This window comes from Epargyreus clarus, unplaced genomic scaffold (assembly GCF_041222505.1).
Source record: "Epargyreus clarus isolate Ecla_fem2 unplaced genomic scaffold, WU_Ecla_fem_2.2 ptg000029l, whole genome shotgun sequence".
Lineage (NCBI taxonomy): Eukaryota > Metazoa > Arthropoda > Insecta > Lepidoptera > Hesperiidae > Epargyreus > Epargyreus clarus.
Window position 1 is genome coordinate 1,101,163 of NW_027332235.1, and position 16,388 is coordinate 1,117,550.

At 34.8% G+C, this 16,388-nt stretch overlaps 1 protein-coding gene and 1 long non-coding RNA gene across 3 annotated transcripts in view; both read right to left on the minus strand.

The window, feature by feature from the left end:
• Window positions 1-16,388, minus strand: part of kek5 (leucine-rich repeat, immunoglobulin-like domain-containing kekkon 5 protein) — a 244,396-nt gene that overhangs the window by 74,211 nt on the left and 153,797 nt on the right. Inside the window, exon 2 of one of the 2 annotated variants that reach the window (XM_073089541.1) lies at window positions 13,884-13,926. The exons of the other annotated variant lie outside the window; for it this stretch is intronic. The gene's annotated coding sequence lies outside the window, so the exon portion shown is untranslated. The remainder of the gene's footprint in view (window positions 1-13,883; window positions 13,927-16,388) is intronic. 2 annotated transcript variants of the gene reach the window in all.
• Window positions 2,880-4,207, minus strand: LOC140754499 (uncharacterized). Its single transcript, XR_012103674.1, has 2 exons — window positions 3,796-4,207; window positions 2,880-3,618 (listed from the first exon to the last, which is right to left on the minus strand). It is a non-coding gene; the product is annotated as an uncharacterized LOC140754499 (long non-coding RNA).

Genomic DNA, 16,388 nt, shown 5'->3' on the forward strand with positions numbered 1-16,388 from the left:
ATTATGTCATTGGGCACCCTACTCGTCGTGTTTACAGTGTCTCGTTTCTTACGTTAAACTTACAGATGCAAATAAGAAGGGGCGGATTGCTAGTTAATTAGATGCCAAACGCTGGCTGGAACTTGCTATTATTTACTTAAACCAGTGTTACATTTTAATCATGGTGTAACATTACATAGGTATTATGCCTAGTATGAAATATAAGGGTTAACTCTGACTTTTAATCTTATATAACTCTCGTGTCACAATGTTAGTTACCGTACTCCTCCGAAACGGCTTCACCGATTTTCACCAAATTTTATATTCATATTCAGTAGGTCTGAGAATCGGCTACTATCTATTTTTCATACCCCTAAGTGATAAAGGTTGTTCACACTTAACATTTTTTTATTTATATGGCAACACAACGTTTGCCGGGTCAGCTAGTTTTATTATATATCTGTACTATCTGCCAATCTGTCCCACTGCTGGGCACGGTACTCAGAGTGAGGTATTTTGATCATAGTCCACGACGTTGACCAACTAAGAATAGTTAGACACCACACCCTTTTAAGAACTTTTTAGAAGTCTCAGTAGTGCAGTTTCCCTTACGATGTATTCATACCGTGTTTAAGTTATGTTCAATTTATTTAGAATAAAAAAAAGAAACAAATATTTCGATCGTAACCCACAAAAGTATATTTCCGTTTTTATTGCATAAATTGCCATATTTTAATGTGTTTTATCGAATTAGTAACGGTATAAAGCGTATAAAATAATATATATATACCAAATTTCATAAATACCTGAAGAAATGCAGATTTTATTCGCATTTTAGCATATTTGAAACTTTGCAGTAAAGTAGTCATGTTGCAGTTAGGATATTATACCTAGGAGGGGTCGATTTTACCATGGCTAAATCAGGTCTTTTTCTAAACATTTTTTTTAATAATATAAGAGTAACAGACGAGCATGCAGTCCACCTGATGGTAAGTGGCTACTGCCGCCCATGGACATTTGTAATCAACCCCAGATAGGATTAGATATTCCTACCTGAGTTCGGCCACAGATGCGCCGCTACCCCTGCCACACCCTTCAAACACAGCAGCGACTCACACTGCTGTTATTAGGTAGAAATAGGTGTGGCGGTGGTGCCGCCAGAGTCGAACCACAAAGGGTTTTACCACCCGTAGGTTTATAATTCTGACTCGAAATATTTTTCTAAATACTCATATTATTGGTTCCGTGACAAACGATACTTGCCCTAAATAACTCAATATTAATTCAAGCTTAATCACCCCAGATAATAATTTAAAAACAGATCAAACTAATATAATACAGATAAAACTGTCAAGTGTTATCGTAAACAACATTAATAGAAAACCAAATCCTTATCACATTTGAATTTCAATTATGTAAATCAGTAATTAATAGGGGACGACCCTCTGAGCGCATAAATTATACCCTACTGTATTGAAAAAGTTACAACGAAGTAAATATTAAAGAACTTTATTTACATGACATGTTTCCTGACTTGTATTTTGATCCGGTAGTAGTGTAAAAAAAAAAATACGTGTGGCACTCGGAGACTGCCGCGGTAAAGCTATTGCATATCATTTTTTATCAACTTATGTAAATTGCAAGCGTGATATTTCAAAAAGTCATTAACCCGTCAACTGTCGTGTGCGCCCCGGGGCGCACAGATCGCTACTAAAAAGTATCACCGCTGTGCCGGTCGGAGTGGGGGGTGTTAGGTTCTTTTCGTTACGGAATTTCTGGATTCGGTCTCCGCGCTCAAGGCCCGCGATAGAAGCTATGCAATAGCTTGTGCGCCCCGGGGCGCACAGATCGCTACTAAAAAGTATCACCGCTGTGCCGGTCGGAGTGGGGGGTGTTAGGTTCTTTTCGTTACGGAATTTCTGGATTCGGTCTCCGCGCTCAAGGCCCGCGATAGAAGCTATGCAATAGCTTAAAAATAACTAACAATTTGTAAGTGCCTCCGAAGACCCATAGATTTAGGTGCACTTTTTATTATTTTCAATTTTTTTTCTTTATAAGATAGGCGAATACACGAATACCCAGACCCAGAACAGAATTTTAAATTCATCATTCAGAAATCGGACTGACCAGGGGTCGAACTCGGAACTCTTTACGCGTTAGACTGCTCCGCTGCGCGGGTATGTGTACAATATTATCTACAGACCCATTGGTGTAGTTCTAAAGGGAAGTACCACCACCCATTTCTAACGTTCTGGAAGGAATTTTGCATTTCGGCATAGATTAGTAAAGATTACTCACTCCTAACAAGAAAATGTACCCAGTTTTGAGAATTGGCTACTTGACACTTTTTGGGAAACTGTTTTAATGAATTCATATACGTATTATATATGCCTTTCATTGATCATTTTTTCGAAAAAAAGGGCTATTTATTAATAAAAAACATATTTTTATTACGGTAAACGGAACGTTACGCCAAAACAGGCGGTCAAGTGTCATTTCGTAGCGTGACGTCAACACATTGAAAATATAGAAATAAACTTCGACGCTACACATACTTCAGGGGAAATCTTGGGAATTATTTAACTTTTATTAGTACATTTGCAAGAATGTCAAATTACAAGGCGTGTGCAGTGACGATGTGTTCAAGTACGATCGCTAAATATCCTAACAAATTTGCTTATACAAGTTCCTAAACCCAAATCTCATAAACGTTAAAGAACTTGCAGATTCTTATATGTTTAAATCCTCTGTTTGCAAGCAATGACATTTTATACTATCTACGTAAGAGAAGTATTATTGAAAAAAAGGAATAAATTTAGTAACTCTCGTGATTTTAGTAGTAGATTAGTGATTCGTCAATTCCAAATCATTGGAACGGGATGTAATCAAAACAAAACAGCAAGTGGAAGTATTCATATATTTAATATATTATATAGATGTCTATGATAAGAATAGAATTATAAGACGTCTATGAGAATTCTATTTTAAGGGCCCATTCTGTAATTAATAGGACACAATTAAAATATTTCATGACTGTGTTATTATTGATGGTGCATGTGCACTGATTAAGTTACAGGACTGTATAATTAAAAATACATGATTTGCTAATATTAGTATTTTATTAACCGATTTCTTTGTTTATTTGGTTTATATGGTTCTATTAGTGAGTACACACAGTAGAACTTTTGTATATATTTATCATATGTTACAGTTACAATAATTACTACAGATCACCTAAGCTAAATTTTTGTGCTGCTTGCGTGTCTGCTTTTCTTCATTACTAAAATTATTTTCCGTAACAAATGGATATATATTTTTATCACTGTCATTTTCAGAATTAAATTGCAATGCAATAATAGGAACTGTATGGTCACTTTTCTTCCTTTATCTTGTTGGGTAGGTTACGCAAGTAAAGAAGTACTATTTCCCGTGTACTTTACTTTATGTATTTCAGACTGGTGCCCACTTTCGAAACTTTTGGCTCCTCACTTCTTCTAGGCAGGACAGTCATCACATTTTCATTTTCATTAATGTACCTTGTGTTCAGGACAACTTTTACTTTTCATGAAACACAAACTTGCCTTCCTCTTAAACTGCACATACTCTATAACGTCGTCACTATACGATTGTCGGGAAGATCTGTAAATATAAATATAACCAATTAATAACCTTCAAACAGTTCACATAAGAATATAAGTATATTTAAAAATTCTTAATAATCACTTGAAGACAACCTTTCTTCTGTCTGAAGTCAGTTAAGAAATGTTTTAATTGTCCGATATGATTAAATGTAAATATAAAGAATGTTTTACTTACGTTTTTTATTTGATATTTCCATAGGTTATCTCACGGAAGTTTTTGTATCCATTTTGATTTATTGCACTGCATATATGGATCTTCTTTAAGCAGGTTCACGCTATCAGCTTTAATATAGTATGGCTTCATTTCGGTTCACAACAAAAATTCAACCAACTCTAACAGCAAACGATTTAATTATTATTTGTCTTGTTTGGTTTCGATGTAGTGACGTCACATGACATTTGAGGCAGCACTGTCGCCGTTTTGGGATTTAAAATCCACAGATAAAAAATCGAAAATTTCTTTTTAAAAATTAAAATACTTAGAACGTATTAAAAAATAAACGAAATACTGCATAATTTATGTTTACTTATAAGCTATCATATCCAACATATTTCATATTTTATTGTTATAACTGTCAAGTACCCAATTGAAATAGTTGCGTAAAAAAGTTTTGCCACGTCTCCGTGCTAAAATGTCCCTAAAATATTTGAAATAATTATTTATTTACTATGTAAATTACGCAGTATCAGTTATTTATTCGTAAATTTTCTCTTAAAATGTTTTTAATTTGTCAAGAATTCAAAAAAAGAACTTACTAATAAGCCGTTTGTGGCTTCATTCAATTTCAAGGCGGCAAAGTATCTTTACTAATCTATGCATTTCGGTAATAGAGTATGGATGCACTGACATAATAAAGGTGACCCTGTCTCAGTGCACAGAAGGAACATTAGGCAGATATAGGTGTGGCGGTGGTACCTGTGAAGTCGAACCACAAACAGTTCTATCACCATCAAATGTTTAGGTAATATAACAATAGCGGATTCATTGTAGTGTTGATAGATATTTTGAAATGTCAAGACACTTAAAATTTATTTACTTGTACAGATAAGGGAAATAATGAACTCTCGGAATAATCTAAAGCAACAGCAATGAGTTGTCGGTAATAATTTACGTCGGATAATAGATAATTAACAGATCAAAGATGACGAAGATCATTTGTTTGGGAGATAATAACGGGTAGCTGGAATTTGTTATAATGGCATTTCGGACTACGGGTCGGGTTAAAATATTGTAGATTGAATAATAAATCTGATAAATCGAATGTAAAATAATATTGATACTATTTGTTATATCGTTATACTTTTAAAATATATTTTTATACAATTTCAGTAGTAGACGAGCACGCAGTCCATTTGATGGTATGTGGCTACTGTGTTTTTAATTATTGGATAAATTAAACAAACTTGCAGGATTAACTGAGATGTATTATGTGGATTCAGCACAATTGAAGGTGGTAGAACCCTTTGTGGTTCGTGGGCGTGTTAACCGCTGCAGTGTTCTGGTTTAAAGTGTGTGGTAAGGAAGACAGACTTAGTCCTCTAGGTAGCGGCGCTTCTGTAGGCAACCTCAGGTAGGAATATCTAATCCCATCTGGGGTTAATTAAAGATGTCCATGGGCGACAGTAGCCACTTACGAACGGATGGACTGCATACTCGTCTGCTGCTCCTATATTATAAATAAATATAGATTAAATAACTAATAAACACGCTTTTATGATAAAATCAACTAAAAAGTAGAAAATAGTTTTCAATCTAGGAATCAATCCAGGAACAGTAAATAGTATAATTGTGAAAAAGGCGTGGGGTGCTCCATTTATTAGTTTTCGAAAAGCGCCCCACACAACCCAAGTTAATAATGGTTTGTTAAAAAAAACAAAAACATATCAGCACTTAACACTCATACGGCATTAATAGGTGTGAAAAATTAAACTTCCAGGGAACGACCCAAACATTCTAAAATCACTCATTATTTTAATTAAAACTGGGCGGGAAATCTCACCCCACAACACTACATATTGATACGTATTAATTCGGTTACCACGACAATATATCAATCTGATTCATGCGACAGATAGAGACATGGGTAAACATGGAGTTATAGCATGTTTGAACATGTTCCGTGGGGCGTTCGTGATTAGTTTGCACCACATGTCTATACAGATGATTTGAGAAAAAGATATAGGAACTTGTATGACTCGTTTCAATAGAGGATGAAAAAAGTTTTTTTTTCTTTGCGCTTTCTATTATAGAAACATCTCTATTGTGAATGTAATTGAAATAAATAATAAATCGTTTGTATACTAAAGAATCAATAATTAAGCAGCAAGTTGATGGTAGGGGCTCGTTGACACCCATGTACACATGTAATCAACCTCAGGTAAGATTAGAGTGCTACCTGAGATCGGCTCCAGATGCCTTGCTACCCCTGAGGACTGAGTTGGAACGCTTCGGATAAGTATGTTTCCCTTACCCATCAAACCAGATAACAGCGCTCAACATTACTTTTATTACTAACTAGCTGACCCGGCAAACTTTGTACCGCCTCAAAATCAAATATATTTCATATAAAATATAGCCTATGTTACTCGTGGATAATCTAGCTTTCGAATTATAAAAGAATTTTTAAAATCGGTCCATTAGTTTTTGAGCCTATTCATTACAACCAAACAAACAATGTTTTTGTCTTTATAATATTAGTGTAGATAACTTATTAAGCAGAAATAGGTGTGGTGGTGGTGCCTCCAGAGTGCCTTCTACCACTTTAAAGTATCTATACATATTCAGTGCAGTTACAATAACGCTATTACTAATGGTGAACCTACATGGACGTACGAAAACAATAGACATTTATTTCCTAACGGAGATCTCCGATACACATAGTGGCAGTAAGAACAAACATATAAAACAATTAGTCGCAAAATAAAACAGAGTCCCGTGGGTCCGGGAACAAACAAAACTTGTTGCTCCAGCCTTCGTTATTCCTCCAGTTGTGCAAACATTCCCGATTCCCGTTTCCCGTTTTCCTCCAGGTCTTCCAAATTGGAACTTGTTTTTGTAACAAAAGTAATTTACCGCTTTTTTGTGATGAATTTCTTAGTAGATTTGATCGAGCATTCAGGTCATAATGTGAAGTAAAAAGTCATTTGTGATTAGAACCTAAATAGGGTTGTCGTCCTCCCTGAGATCAGAAGTACTCTAGGCAATTAATGTCCCTTATTAATAAAATAAAAATAATAATAGCGGAATTTGACATATTTAGTAGGCAAATTTGTCAAATGTATTGTAGATTTTTGGTAAGCAAGACATGCATAGATTGATTAGAATAGAAAGGAGAGTACGTTCGAACCATAGATAAGTATAGATATCTCACCGCCTTGTAATTGAAGGAAGCCATTATATGACTTTAACGGCTGACGATTCTGTCAGCCATTTAATGGCTGCCATGGTGTAATTTAAGCGGAACAATGCCGGCACGCGCAGTTGAGTGGTGCAAAACACGAAATCGACGAAAAAGTGCGGAGAAATATCGTTTCATTAGTAAATGATCTAAAAACTACATTTTTTTATATATTTCAAAGCCGAAAATAGATGACAGCGACAATTGTCTAAAGGTTTAATTTTCTTGTTAGGAGCGAGTAATCTTTACTAATCTATGGTTAGAACGAATCATATCAAACGAACGAAACAAATCAGATCACAGCAACGTTTATAAGGCAAAACTAGAATTTAGAATTACCAGTTTTGATATAAAACAGGCGTCATATAGTGTAAAAACAAAAGTCCAAGTGCTTAAAACCACCTCTACCTATACCACCTATAATATCTATGACCACCTCTGGCAACAATTAAAACAAATCCGACGATACCTCATATTTCATAATCCTTCAAGCCGTTTGAGCTGAAGAGTATGCCAAAGAATAAGCCATACACACGCTCAAGAAACATTACCCTCGGCAGCTGTATAAAAAAATCATAAATTCATTTCAGCCATACATTATTGAATCAAAGCCACTCACAAAAGAACCACTCCCGAGGGAGTCGTAGAAACAAACAGACCTGTTGCATCGGCAGTCTCCGTAACTCTCCAAGTTAAATGGGACTCGAGCAAACATTGTGAATTGCTACTTTGACTCGAGTTCTAGTACGTAACGTTGGTCTTTTGGCAATAAGTAATGTATTAATTTTTCTACAGTTTTAAGGACACTTTAATACATCAGTTCCAGTTGTTATAATTGGAAAGCAGTTGCTACACTGTGTCAGAGGACTTATGACTACAAACTTGTCATTTCGTCTATTAATCTGAAGCAGAGCAGCGTGCTGGAATAGTACTAGAGTTGCCAGGATATGTTAAAAGCTAAGTTTTGGAATGCGTACTTATCATGACCGCAATATATTATTCTAATTCTGAGAAAATGCTTTAGATTAATTTAGTATCATAAAGTAACAGAAACCTGTCATATCGGCAGTCTCCGTTACTCTCCAAGTTAAATGGGACTCGAGCAAACACTGTTAACTGCTACTTTGACTCGAGTTCTATACGCAACATTGGTCTTTTTGTCAATATAAGAAATGAATTGAGTAATGTTTACTTTTACAAGAGCTTACATTTTTACAAGCATCTAACTACTAGTATTCGGCCAATGCAGAGGACTATAGCCTAAGCCCCTATCACTCTGAGTGAAGACCCGTAGCCAGCAATTATTAGGCAGAATGTTGGCGGTTGTGCCCCAAGTTACAACCACTAGTTCTACCATCTGCAAAGTTCAATGTAATACTTGTTCACCATTTTCAGTTAAATATTTTTAGGTTACTTATCTAGGATTTTAGTTTTATTTGTTCAATTCCACGTACGAAATTCAGAATTCCAGTCGCTTTGACGGTTTTTCTATTAAAATTACTGTGCATTAAAATTAATGTAAAAGAGGAAATTTGTAACATAACTAGTAAATAAAACAGCGAAATTTATCCACTAGTGTTGTCGGTAAGCAATGTTCGTAAGTTTATGTTGGTTCTGTTAAACAACACTCGAGCAAACGTAGCTGTGCCTACACACTCGAGTCGATCTAGTTATGTGTACGGTTCCCTAAGTTTGTTAAACCTTATTTAAGAAGTTTGGTACTTTAAAGTTAATTTTGTACTTAAAAGTTACTTCTTTACATTTACGAGTGTTGGTTGGTAAAATGGTAAAATGTTTTTCGCATATTTCGCGGGTATGTTATAGAATTACCAGCTGACCCGGCAAACGTTGTGTTGCCATATAAATAAAAAATGTTAAGGGTGAACAACCCTTATCACTTAGGGTTATGAAAAATAGATAGTAGCCGATTCTCAGACATACTGAATATGCATATAAAATTTGGTGAAAATCGGTAAAGCCGTTTCGGAGTACGGTAACTAACATTGTGGCACGAGAATTTTATATATATGATAGTACATAGTAGCTATAAGTTAGTGAAAAACGAACATTTTACTTATGTAATATTTTGTAACTGACTCCAAATAGGACAGGCATAAAACAAATCCGTGTTACTGTCCTTTAGGCATCTATTCACGCGTACTATATCGACACTGGGCCAAAAACGATATAAGAAAGGATTTTTAATGCAACCCTTAAGGAGGTGAAAATCCACCAATTTTGAAACAAGCTCTGAGAAACTTACTATTTGGTATTCTTTTAAGAAATAATATTATATATGTTTCATCGATGGAAAATAAAGGGGGTAAACTGAAGTTTAAAAAGAGGTTGTATTACATGAACTGAAACAGGGGTTGCATTACGATTTACACGTAGTAAAGACTTACTACTGATAAAAACCTATTTAACTAGAAATATGTTTCATATGTAACTTCAAAACAATAAATAGAAATAACTCCCATCACACTTAAACCTAATAAATTACAATTATTCTTAATCTTCTTCAACATGATTAATTACAATTGCACTTCCAATGAACTTTCCAAGCATTTATCAGCCGTGTACGAGACTAATTACGGGGTGATCAACTTACTACTGAAATAACTCCCCTTACTTGTTTATTTTTGTATTGCTAAGTAAAGAACAGTAACCCATACTGTTCTTTAGTTGTCTAATTTTGAAATTTATAGTATTTTTGTTAACAGACATAAAATAAGTTGTACAGATGTTTATAAATAAAAATATAGTCTTTTTTTAAATATGAAAATAGTGTCTGCCTAATAACAGCAGTTTTAAACGCTACTGTGTTCTGGTTTGAAGGGTGAATCAGAGGTATTTCATTTAAGCCCTTAGAAGGAGCAACAAGTCTGTGGCCGATCTCAGTACCCTTAGTACGAGTTTCTACGTTTGCCCGAAAACTTTTAACGTTTACGAATTCGCTCCCACAGCGCTCACGTGGACCGTATCGGAACTAAAATTCCGCATCAAAAGTTTAAAAAACGGAACTATAACGCTATCAAAATTAAATTAAAAATGTAAAAATAAATGCATTCTATTTATATTTGTAAAATTAAATGTCGTTACAATTGACTTCCTTTGAAATTTTAGTTCCGATAAGGTCCACGGGAGCGCTGTGTGAGCGAATTATTCGTAAACGTTGAACGTTTTCGAGCAAACGTAAAAACTCATACTAAGGGTACGGATAGGACTGTAATCTTACCTGGAGTTGATTATTACATATGTGTAATATAAAAAAAAACCTTTAAAACATTTTTTTTTAATTTTGGTCCAATAATTTGGTTTTTTGTTAAAAGTCTATAATTATAGAAAGAAAGATATAATACCAATAACGGTTCACATCCACACAATATTATTAAGCCATAAATAGTACATTACGATACGAGGACGAAAAATTTTTTTCTGACAAGTGTGAGTTTGCAGGCCGAGCCGCAGGCGAGGACTGCAATCACACGAGTCAGAAAAACATTTTTCGTCCGCGTGTTGTATAAAATTTTATATTACGGGGTCGGAAATGGGGGTTTTGCGCACGCGAAGCGTGCGTAAAACGTCAATTTACGCACGCCGTGATATAAAAATTTTTCAACAAACTTAACTTCGAATATACTCGTAAGTTGAAATGACACTTAAGCCCGCGGGAATATGAAAACTTCCCAACCGGGAAACGTTGCATTTAAGAGTAAAGTTTTTAATGGGAATATTCTATATACATACATACATTCATACATTAATTCACTTTTATCCTTATAGTACTTGAAAGAATTGGACTATTTGTTTATTTTATCTTTTGATTTATCATTTCTTTGACGTCATTATTTAGGAGACCTTTATTTATTTTTTAATATTTAATACTTAAAATACTCATCACATATATACATACATACAAACATACATTCATACATATATTTTTCTTAACCATATTAATATAAATTCTTTAATAATAATCTAAAAAATATAATAAAACGCTAACTTAAGTTACTCAAATAATTATTATCCAACACTGTTTCATGACCCTTAAACAACAATTATCATTGCATTCGCATTTTTTCTACAGATATGATTGTCAACTTTAAATCTACCCACAATAACACTACGCTAACCCATTTAAATTTGTTTGTATTTTGTAACTTCTCTGTAAGTGATTTTTTTGTAAAATCTTATGAGAAATAAATGTCTTTAAACGTAATATTTATGTGGCAAACGACCTGCAGTCCTCCTAATGGTAAGTCGTCATTGTCGTTAATGGACATCGGTGAGGAACTCCATATAGAGTAAGTTACAATTGAAGCTGATTATAGAGTCCAGAGGGCTAAGATGCTCGCCTCGGAAAATATGCTAGTAGATGCTCCAAACTTCAAAGTTACAAGGAAAATCATGTATATAACATTAAGTACACACAAGTTAAAATATGACACCAAGTCATGAATCTCCCAGAAAGTAAGTATAAACGAAGAAGTTTATATAGAAGTTCAAAAATATTTCTATGTAGGATCTATTTTAAATAAAATATTTCAAAATTGATAACTTCACCGAACATTAGAGGTGGTTATTATTTACTGCTATAATAGCAACTTGAATATTCAAACACGAAATTATCATGACGCTTGGCTACCTTTTCATTATCTAGAATTAAATAAAGCGAACGCAAATACATGTAATTAAACTGTCTAGCTCACATTTTTTTAATTGATGACTATAAATCTGTTATTTTTTAGAACCTACAATAATTATAATGTCCAGAAAATAGTGGAGAACATAACCATCTAATATATTTAAAAAATTACCTACCGTGAGTAAGTGATTAAAGTCTACAATTTGAACTGAACTATTGTTTTTTTGCATTAAGATTCTATCTAGCAAAGAACATACAGTCCACCTGATCATAGATGGCCTGCCACCCATGGACATCGGTAATCAACCCCAGATACGATTAGACTCCTACGTGAGGTCGGCCCCAGATGCGATCCTACTTGTGAGAACTGGAACACCTCGTCAGAATGTCTCCTTCACCACACCCTTCAAACCAGAACACAGCAGCGCCTAACACTGCTATTATTAGGCAGAAATAGGTGTGACGGTGGTACCGAACTACAAAAGGGTCTACCAACTTAACCTAAATTTAAAATCTCAAAAAAATCCACACGATTTCAGCACTCTTCAAGGAGCTCGCCAATAAAATATTCAATAAAACAGAGTCAGGAAAGCCACGACGACAAAGGTTAATGGATTGAAAGGAAAAAAGAAGTGTACGTACTTTCCCGAAGTGGTTCGAGTGGTGTAAAAACTGAAGCGACACTTGAGACAATAATATTTATTCTTTATGGAGTTGAAGTGGCAAGGAGTGCAGCCCGCCTGATGGTGTATTGTCACTGCCACGTTTGGAGAAATTGTGATAACTTTTTATTTAATACTAGCTGTGCCCCGCGGTTTCACCCGCGTTAAAAATAAATCAAACAATATCATAAACAAAAAAAATCGTCAAGTTCTAAAATATAAGTAGCCTAAGTTTCTCCTTATTACATCAGCTACCCGCCAATAAAGGTCTCGTCAAAATCGGTCCAGCCATTTCAGACATTAGAAAAAACAAGTTCTAGGACCTTTTAAATTATTTATGATAATTGAGAACACCAAACGAAATGCCAAGGAAGATTTTATCCTTCTTAAAGGTATCTTGGACTACTACCGCAATACTGACCACAAACCATCAGATGACATGTTGAAATTATTTATTATCTGTACCCAAGTCTATGTGAAAACGATGCTGCATAATAAACGAAAGAGACAAAAAACCAAATGAATACACTTTCCCTAAGCGATATGAAAAGGACAAAAACTTGACGCGACACTTGAGACAATTTAGTTTTTTGTACAACATTCACACATGTTATGACGTCAATGGCACACACGTGGCTGCTGACGTAAGTGTTAGAAAAAGTGTTAAAACAGTTGTAACGAAGAAGAAAGTTTTGGTGATAATGATGGATTTAAACATTCTGAAATAGAGACGCGTGGAGGAGTGACTTCAGAATATTCAAGGATGAACCCGTAGACATTATCAATTTACGAGTTACTAAAAATATAAAAACTATGGCTAATAAACTTTATAATATATACGTTAATGCCTATTAAACAATAGTAAAGATTGAGTAATTGTTTCCATTACGGAAACAAACGTGGAAGTCTATACGATAAAAATGTAAATGATATCCTGAAAATGAAAGTTATTTTTAGAAATTTGAATATTTTTAGAACAGTTTAAGTAAAAAATGAAGATGAATATAGGACGAAAACGAAAACTGTCATGTGTAAAGTAAGAACTTTAAATTGTATCGTTACGACTAGAAACAGCTCAAAACTGTGGTAGAACGTAGACAACAAATACAGTACCCTTAGTATGGGTTTTTACGTTTTGACACAAAAATGACTTTTTTGTTTTGGTTTATGAATTTTCCATATATTTCCAATCAGTTCTGATACAATCCGCTAGGGGCGCTGATTGGAAATCGTATGGGCAAATACGACAAAAACAGTCATTTTTGTAACAACATACAAACTCATACTAAGGGTACAGGTCTGTAACGTAGACACTGACGTCCGCCATTAATAGTCAATCTATCCAAATTTCACCTAACAAAGATTGCAATTTGACAATTTCTAATATGAACTAATTGCCAAATATCGTGCAAAACATTGGAAAGATAATTTATAACGGGCGTGAGAAAGAAATACCATATCATTAAGATTTTTTCCAAGAAACAAGAATGTGTTAAAGGGGAACTCATTTACATAAAAAAATACATTTCACACAGAAAGGATATGAAAGCCTTACCTCAAATTCTCGCTGTAATCCTTCCACCATAAGCGCTTTTCATCTGAAAATAACACCAAATTAACGCATTAGGTTTTATTTTATAAAAAAAACGGATTCATTAGGGATTTATCTCATGATCAACGATATGCGAGTGGATAAAGCACAAGATTTTTGTAATTGAAGCAACAAACTCGATTGTAGAAAGATGTTAGAGCCCTTCAAGGTCGGCTCACGAGCTGTCAACGCCATCTCTTTAGCCGTATAACATTAGGTATTGGCAGGCGCTGCTGTGTTCTAGTTAAAAATGTGGTAAGGGTTATAGAAAGAGTTTCAAATTTGTCCTCAAGGGTAGCAGCGCATCTTAGCTAAACTCGAATAGAAATAGGGTAGAAATCTTATCTGGCATTTATGTCACTATTATCCCCTATGTCTCATGCATGTCCGCAAGATGATACTGATGCTATTAACGTCAAGATTTATCGCTTATCGCTCTTCGCCAGGAGTGATACAAGTTACACAACCCGAACGTGGTTTCCGTTCAAACAATTCCTCGAATCAACAAAGGAAACCTTTCGTACCGTTTCAAATAAAATATATCTTTATTTACGAGGAATGAGCAAACAATTCGCGCTCCTATTCCAACAAATGAAAGAACAGAATCCCTTGACGACGTCTCAGTTGTTTCACGCTGCCTCGTCCTGTCATCATTATCAAACAGGGTTTGTAAAATCCTATACGAAATTTTGACGGAATATTTCTGCTTCAATACCTAACAAATCGTATATACCTTGTGTATGTTGAAAGGCATCTCTGATTTTCAGTTTTCTGCGTATTAGGAATTTCTCACTTGCTTGGAAGTCTCACTTGCTTCAACCTTAAAACTTCATAAGAAAACCCTCAGGGTTCTTAAGGTCGTGAATTCACACTTGGCCAGCCGTGGCCTATGCACTAAAACCTTCTGAAATAAGACTCGTACCCAGCGGTAGGATAATATTGGGTTGACCATTCTGTCTTTCCCGTGAACATAGTAGAAGACGAAAGCTGGTAAATACAGTAAAGCTCGTCTGAAGAAGCGCAGCCGTCACACCGATTTGTGGCGTGAAGCAGTTTTGTTTTAGTGGAAGGATGTGGACGCCGGCATTTGTATGAGGCGACCATGTTATGCCTCAGGAGTCGCAACACATCTGATGGGCTTCAGGTAGAACCATCATGAGCGACTGTGATTACTTAGGATTAGGTGGATTCCATGCTCATTTGCGACTTTAATCTTACAAAAAAACTAACATGAAGTGGCTTGCAAGTTCTTTAGTGGCTTACATTACAGAGAGGAACAATTTTTAGACGATTTTGCAAAATACTCACCCTAACAAACACCTCACCCTGAGACAAATTACCCTAAAATGTGTTTTGTTTGTCTTGATAATAAGTCATAAGGGCTACATAAAACAATTTCTAACTTTGAAATCTTGAAAGAATAGGCCCCGAAGGTGTAATCTTCTTGAAATTTCACATTTAATAGAGCCTTCAGGAACATATTAATCATGTACTCGTAAGTATGTTATAAACATTACGAGGAGAATTGTAAGTATTTTGTAAGATTTAAGTTTTACTCGAGAACCCTACATGTAACTTTTCAAAAAAATAACTTAATATCATGTATTTATATTTTTATAAGACTAAAGGAGCAAACTAGTATAGAGTCTACCCTATAGTAAGTGGTCACTGCTGTTCATGGACATGCGTAACCAAATCCATATAGAATACGGGTTCCGCTTAAAATCGATCACAAATACGTTGATACTCATGAGGAGTATGAGGTCAACTCATATTCAAGTCAACCGGTTCAATGCAAATTTGTTAAACGAGTCCAGTACTCTTAGTATGAGTTTTTACGTTTTTACAAATATAACTGCTTTTGTATTTGTTTAGTTTAATCAGCGTCCCTACCGGACTGTATCATAACAGATTGGAAATGTATAGGAAATACGTAAACAAAAACAAAAACAGTAATTTTTGTAAAAACATAAAAACTCATACTAAGGGTACATGTTCGAAAGGTTACAGTTTTAAAAGTAAGTTTGTCTTCCAATCAATCGAGTACACACTATTAGTGGTGGTTATGTGAACCATCCCTATTTACACATCGCTTACACTATAATCATATTCACATTAGGGATGGGACAATGTGTAACCGTAACCGAAAGGATCCGAAACCTGAAATAACAAACTTACATCCTTGTATTATGTTCTCGTGTCTTTTATGTATTTATCCTACAGTTTAAGTAAATAGAAATCGAAGGAGAAATGTTAACTGTTCCGAATAATTCTTGATGTTATTTCAAATAGCAATGACTATAACGGAGTTCTCAATCTGCATAATAATTATGTTCTTTGTGTTATTTATAAAGTACGGGAGGATACATAACTATATTACGAGTAGAGTATGTCAATGGGTTGTTAATACATGTGATTTGGTTTTTTTTATAATATAGGAGTAGCAGACGAGCATGCAGTCCACCTGAT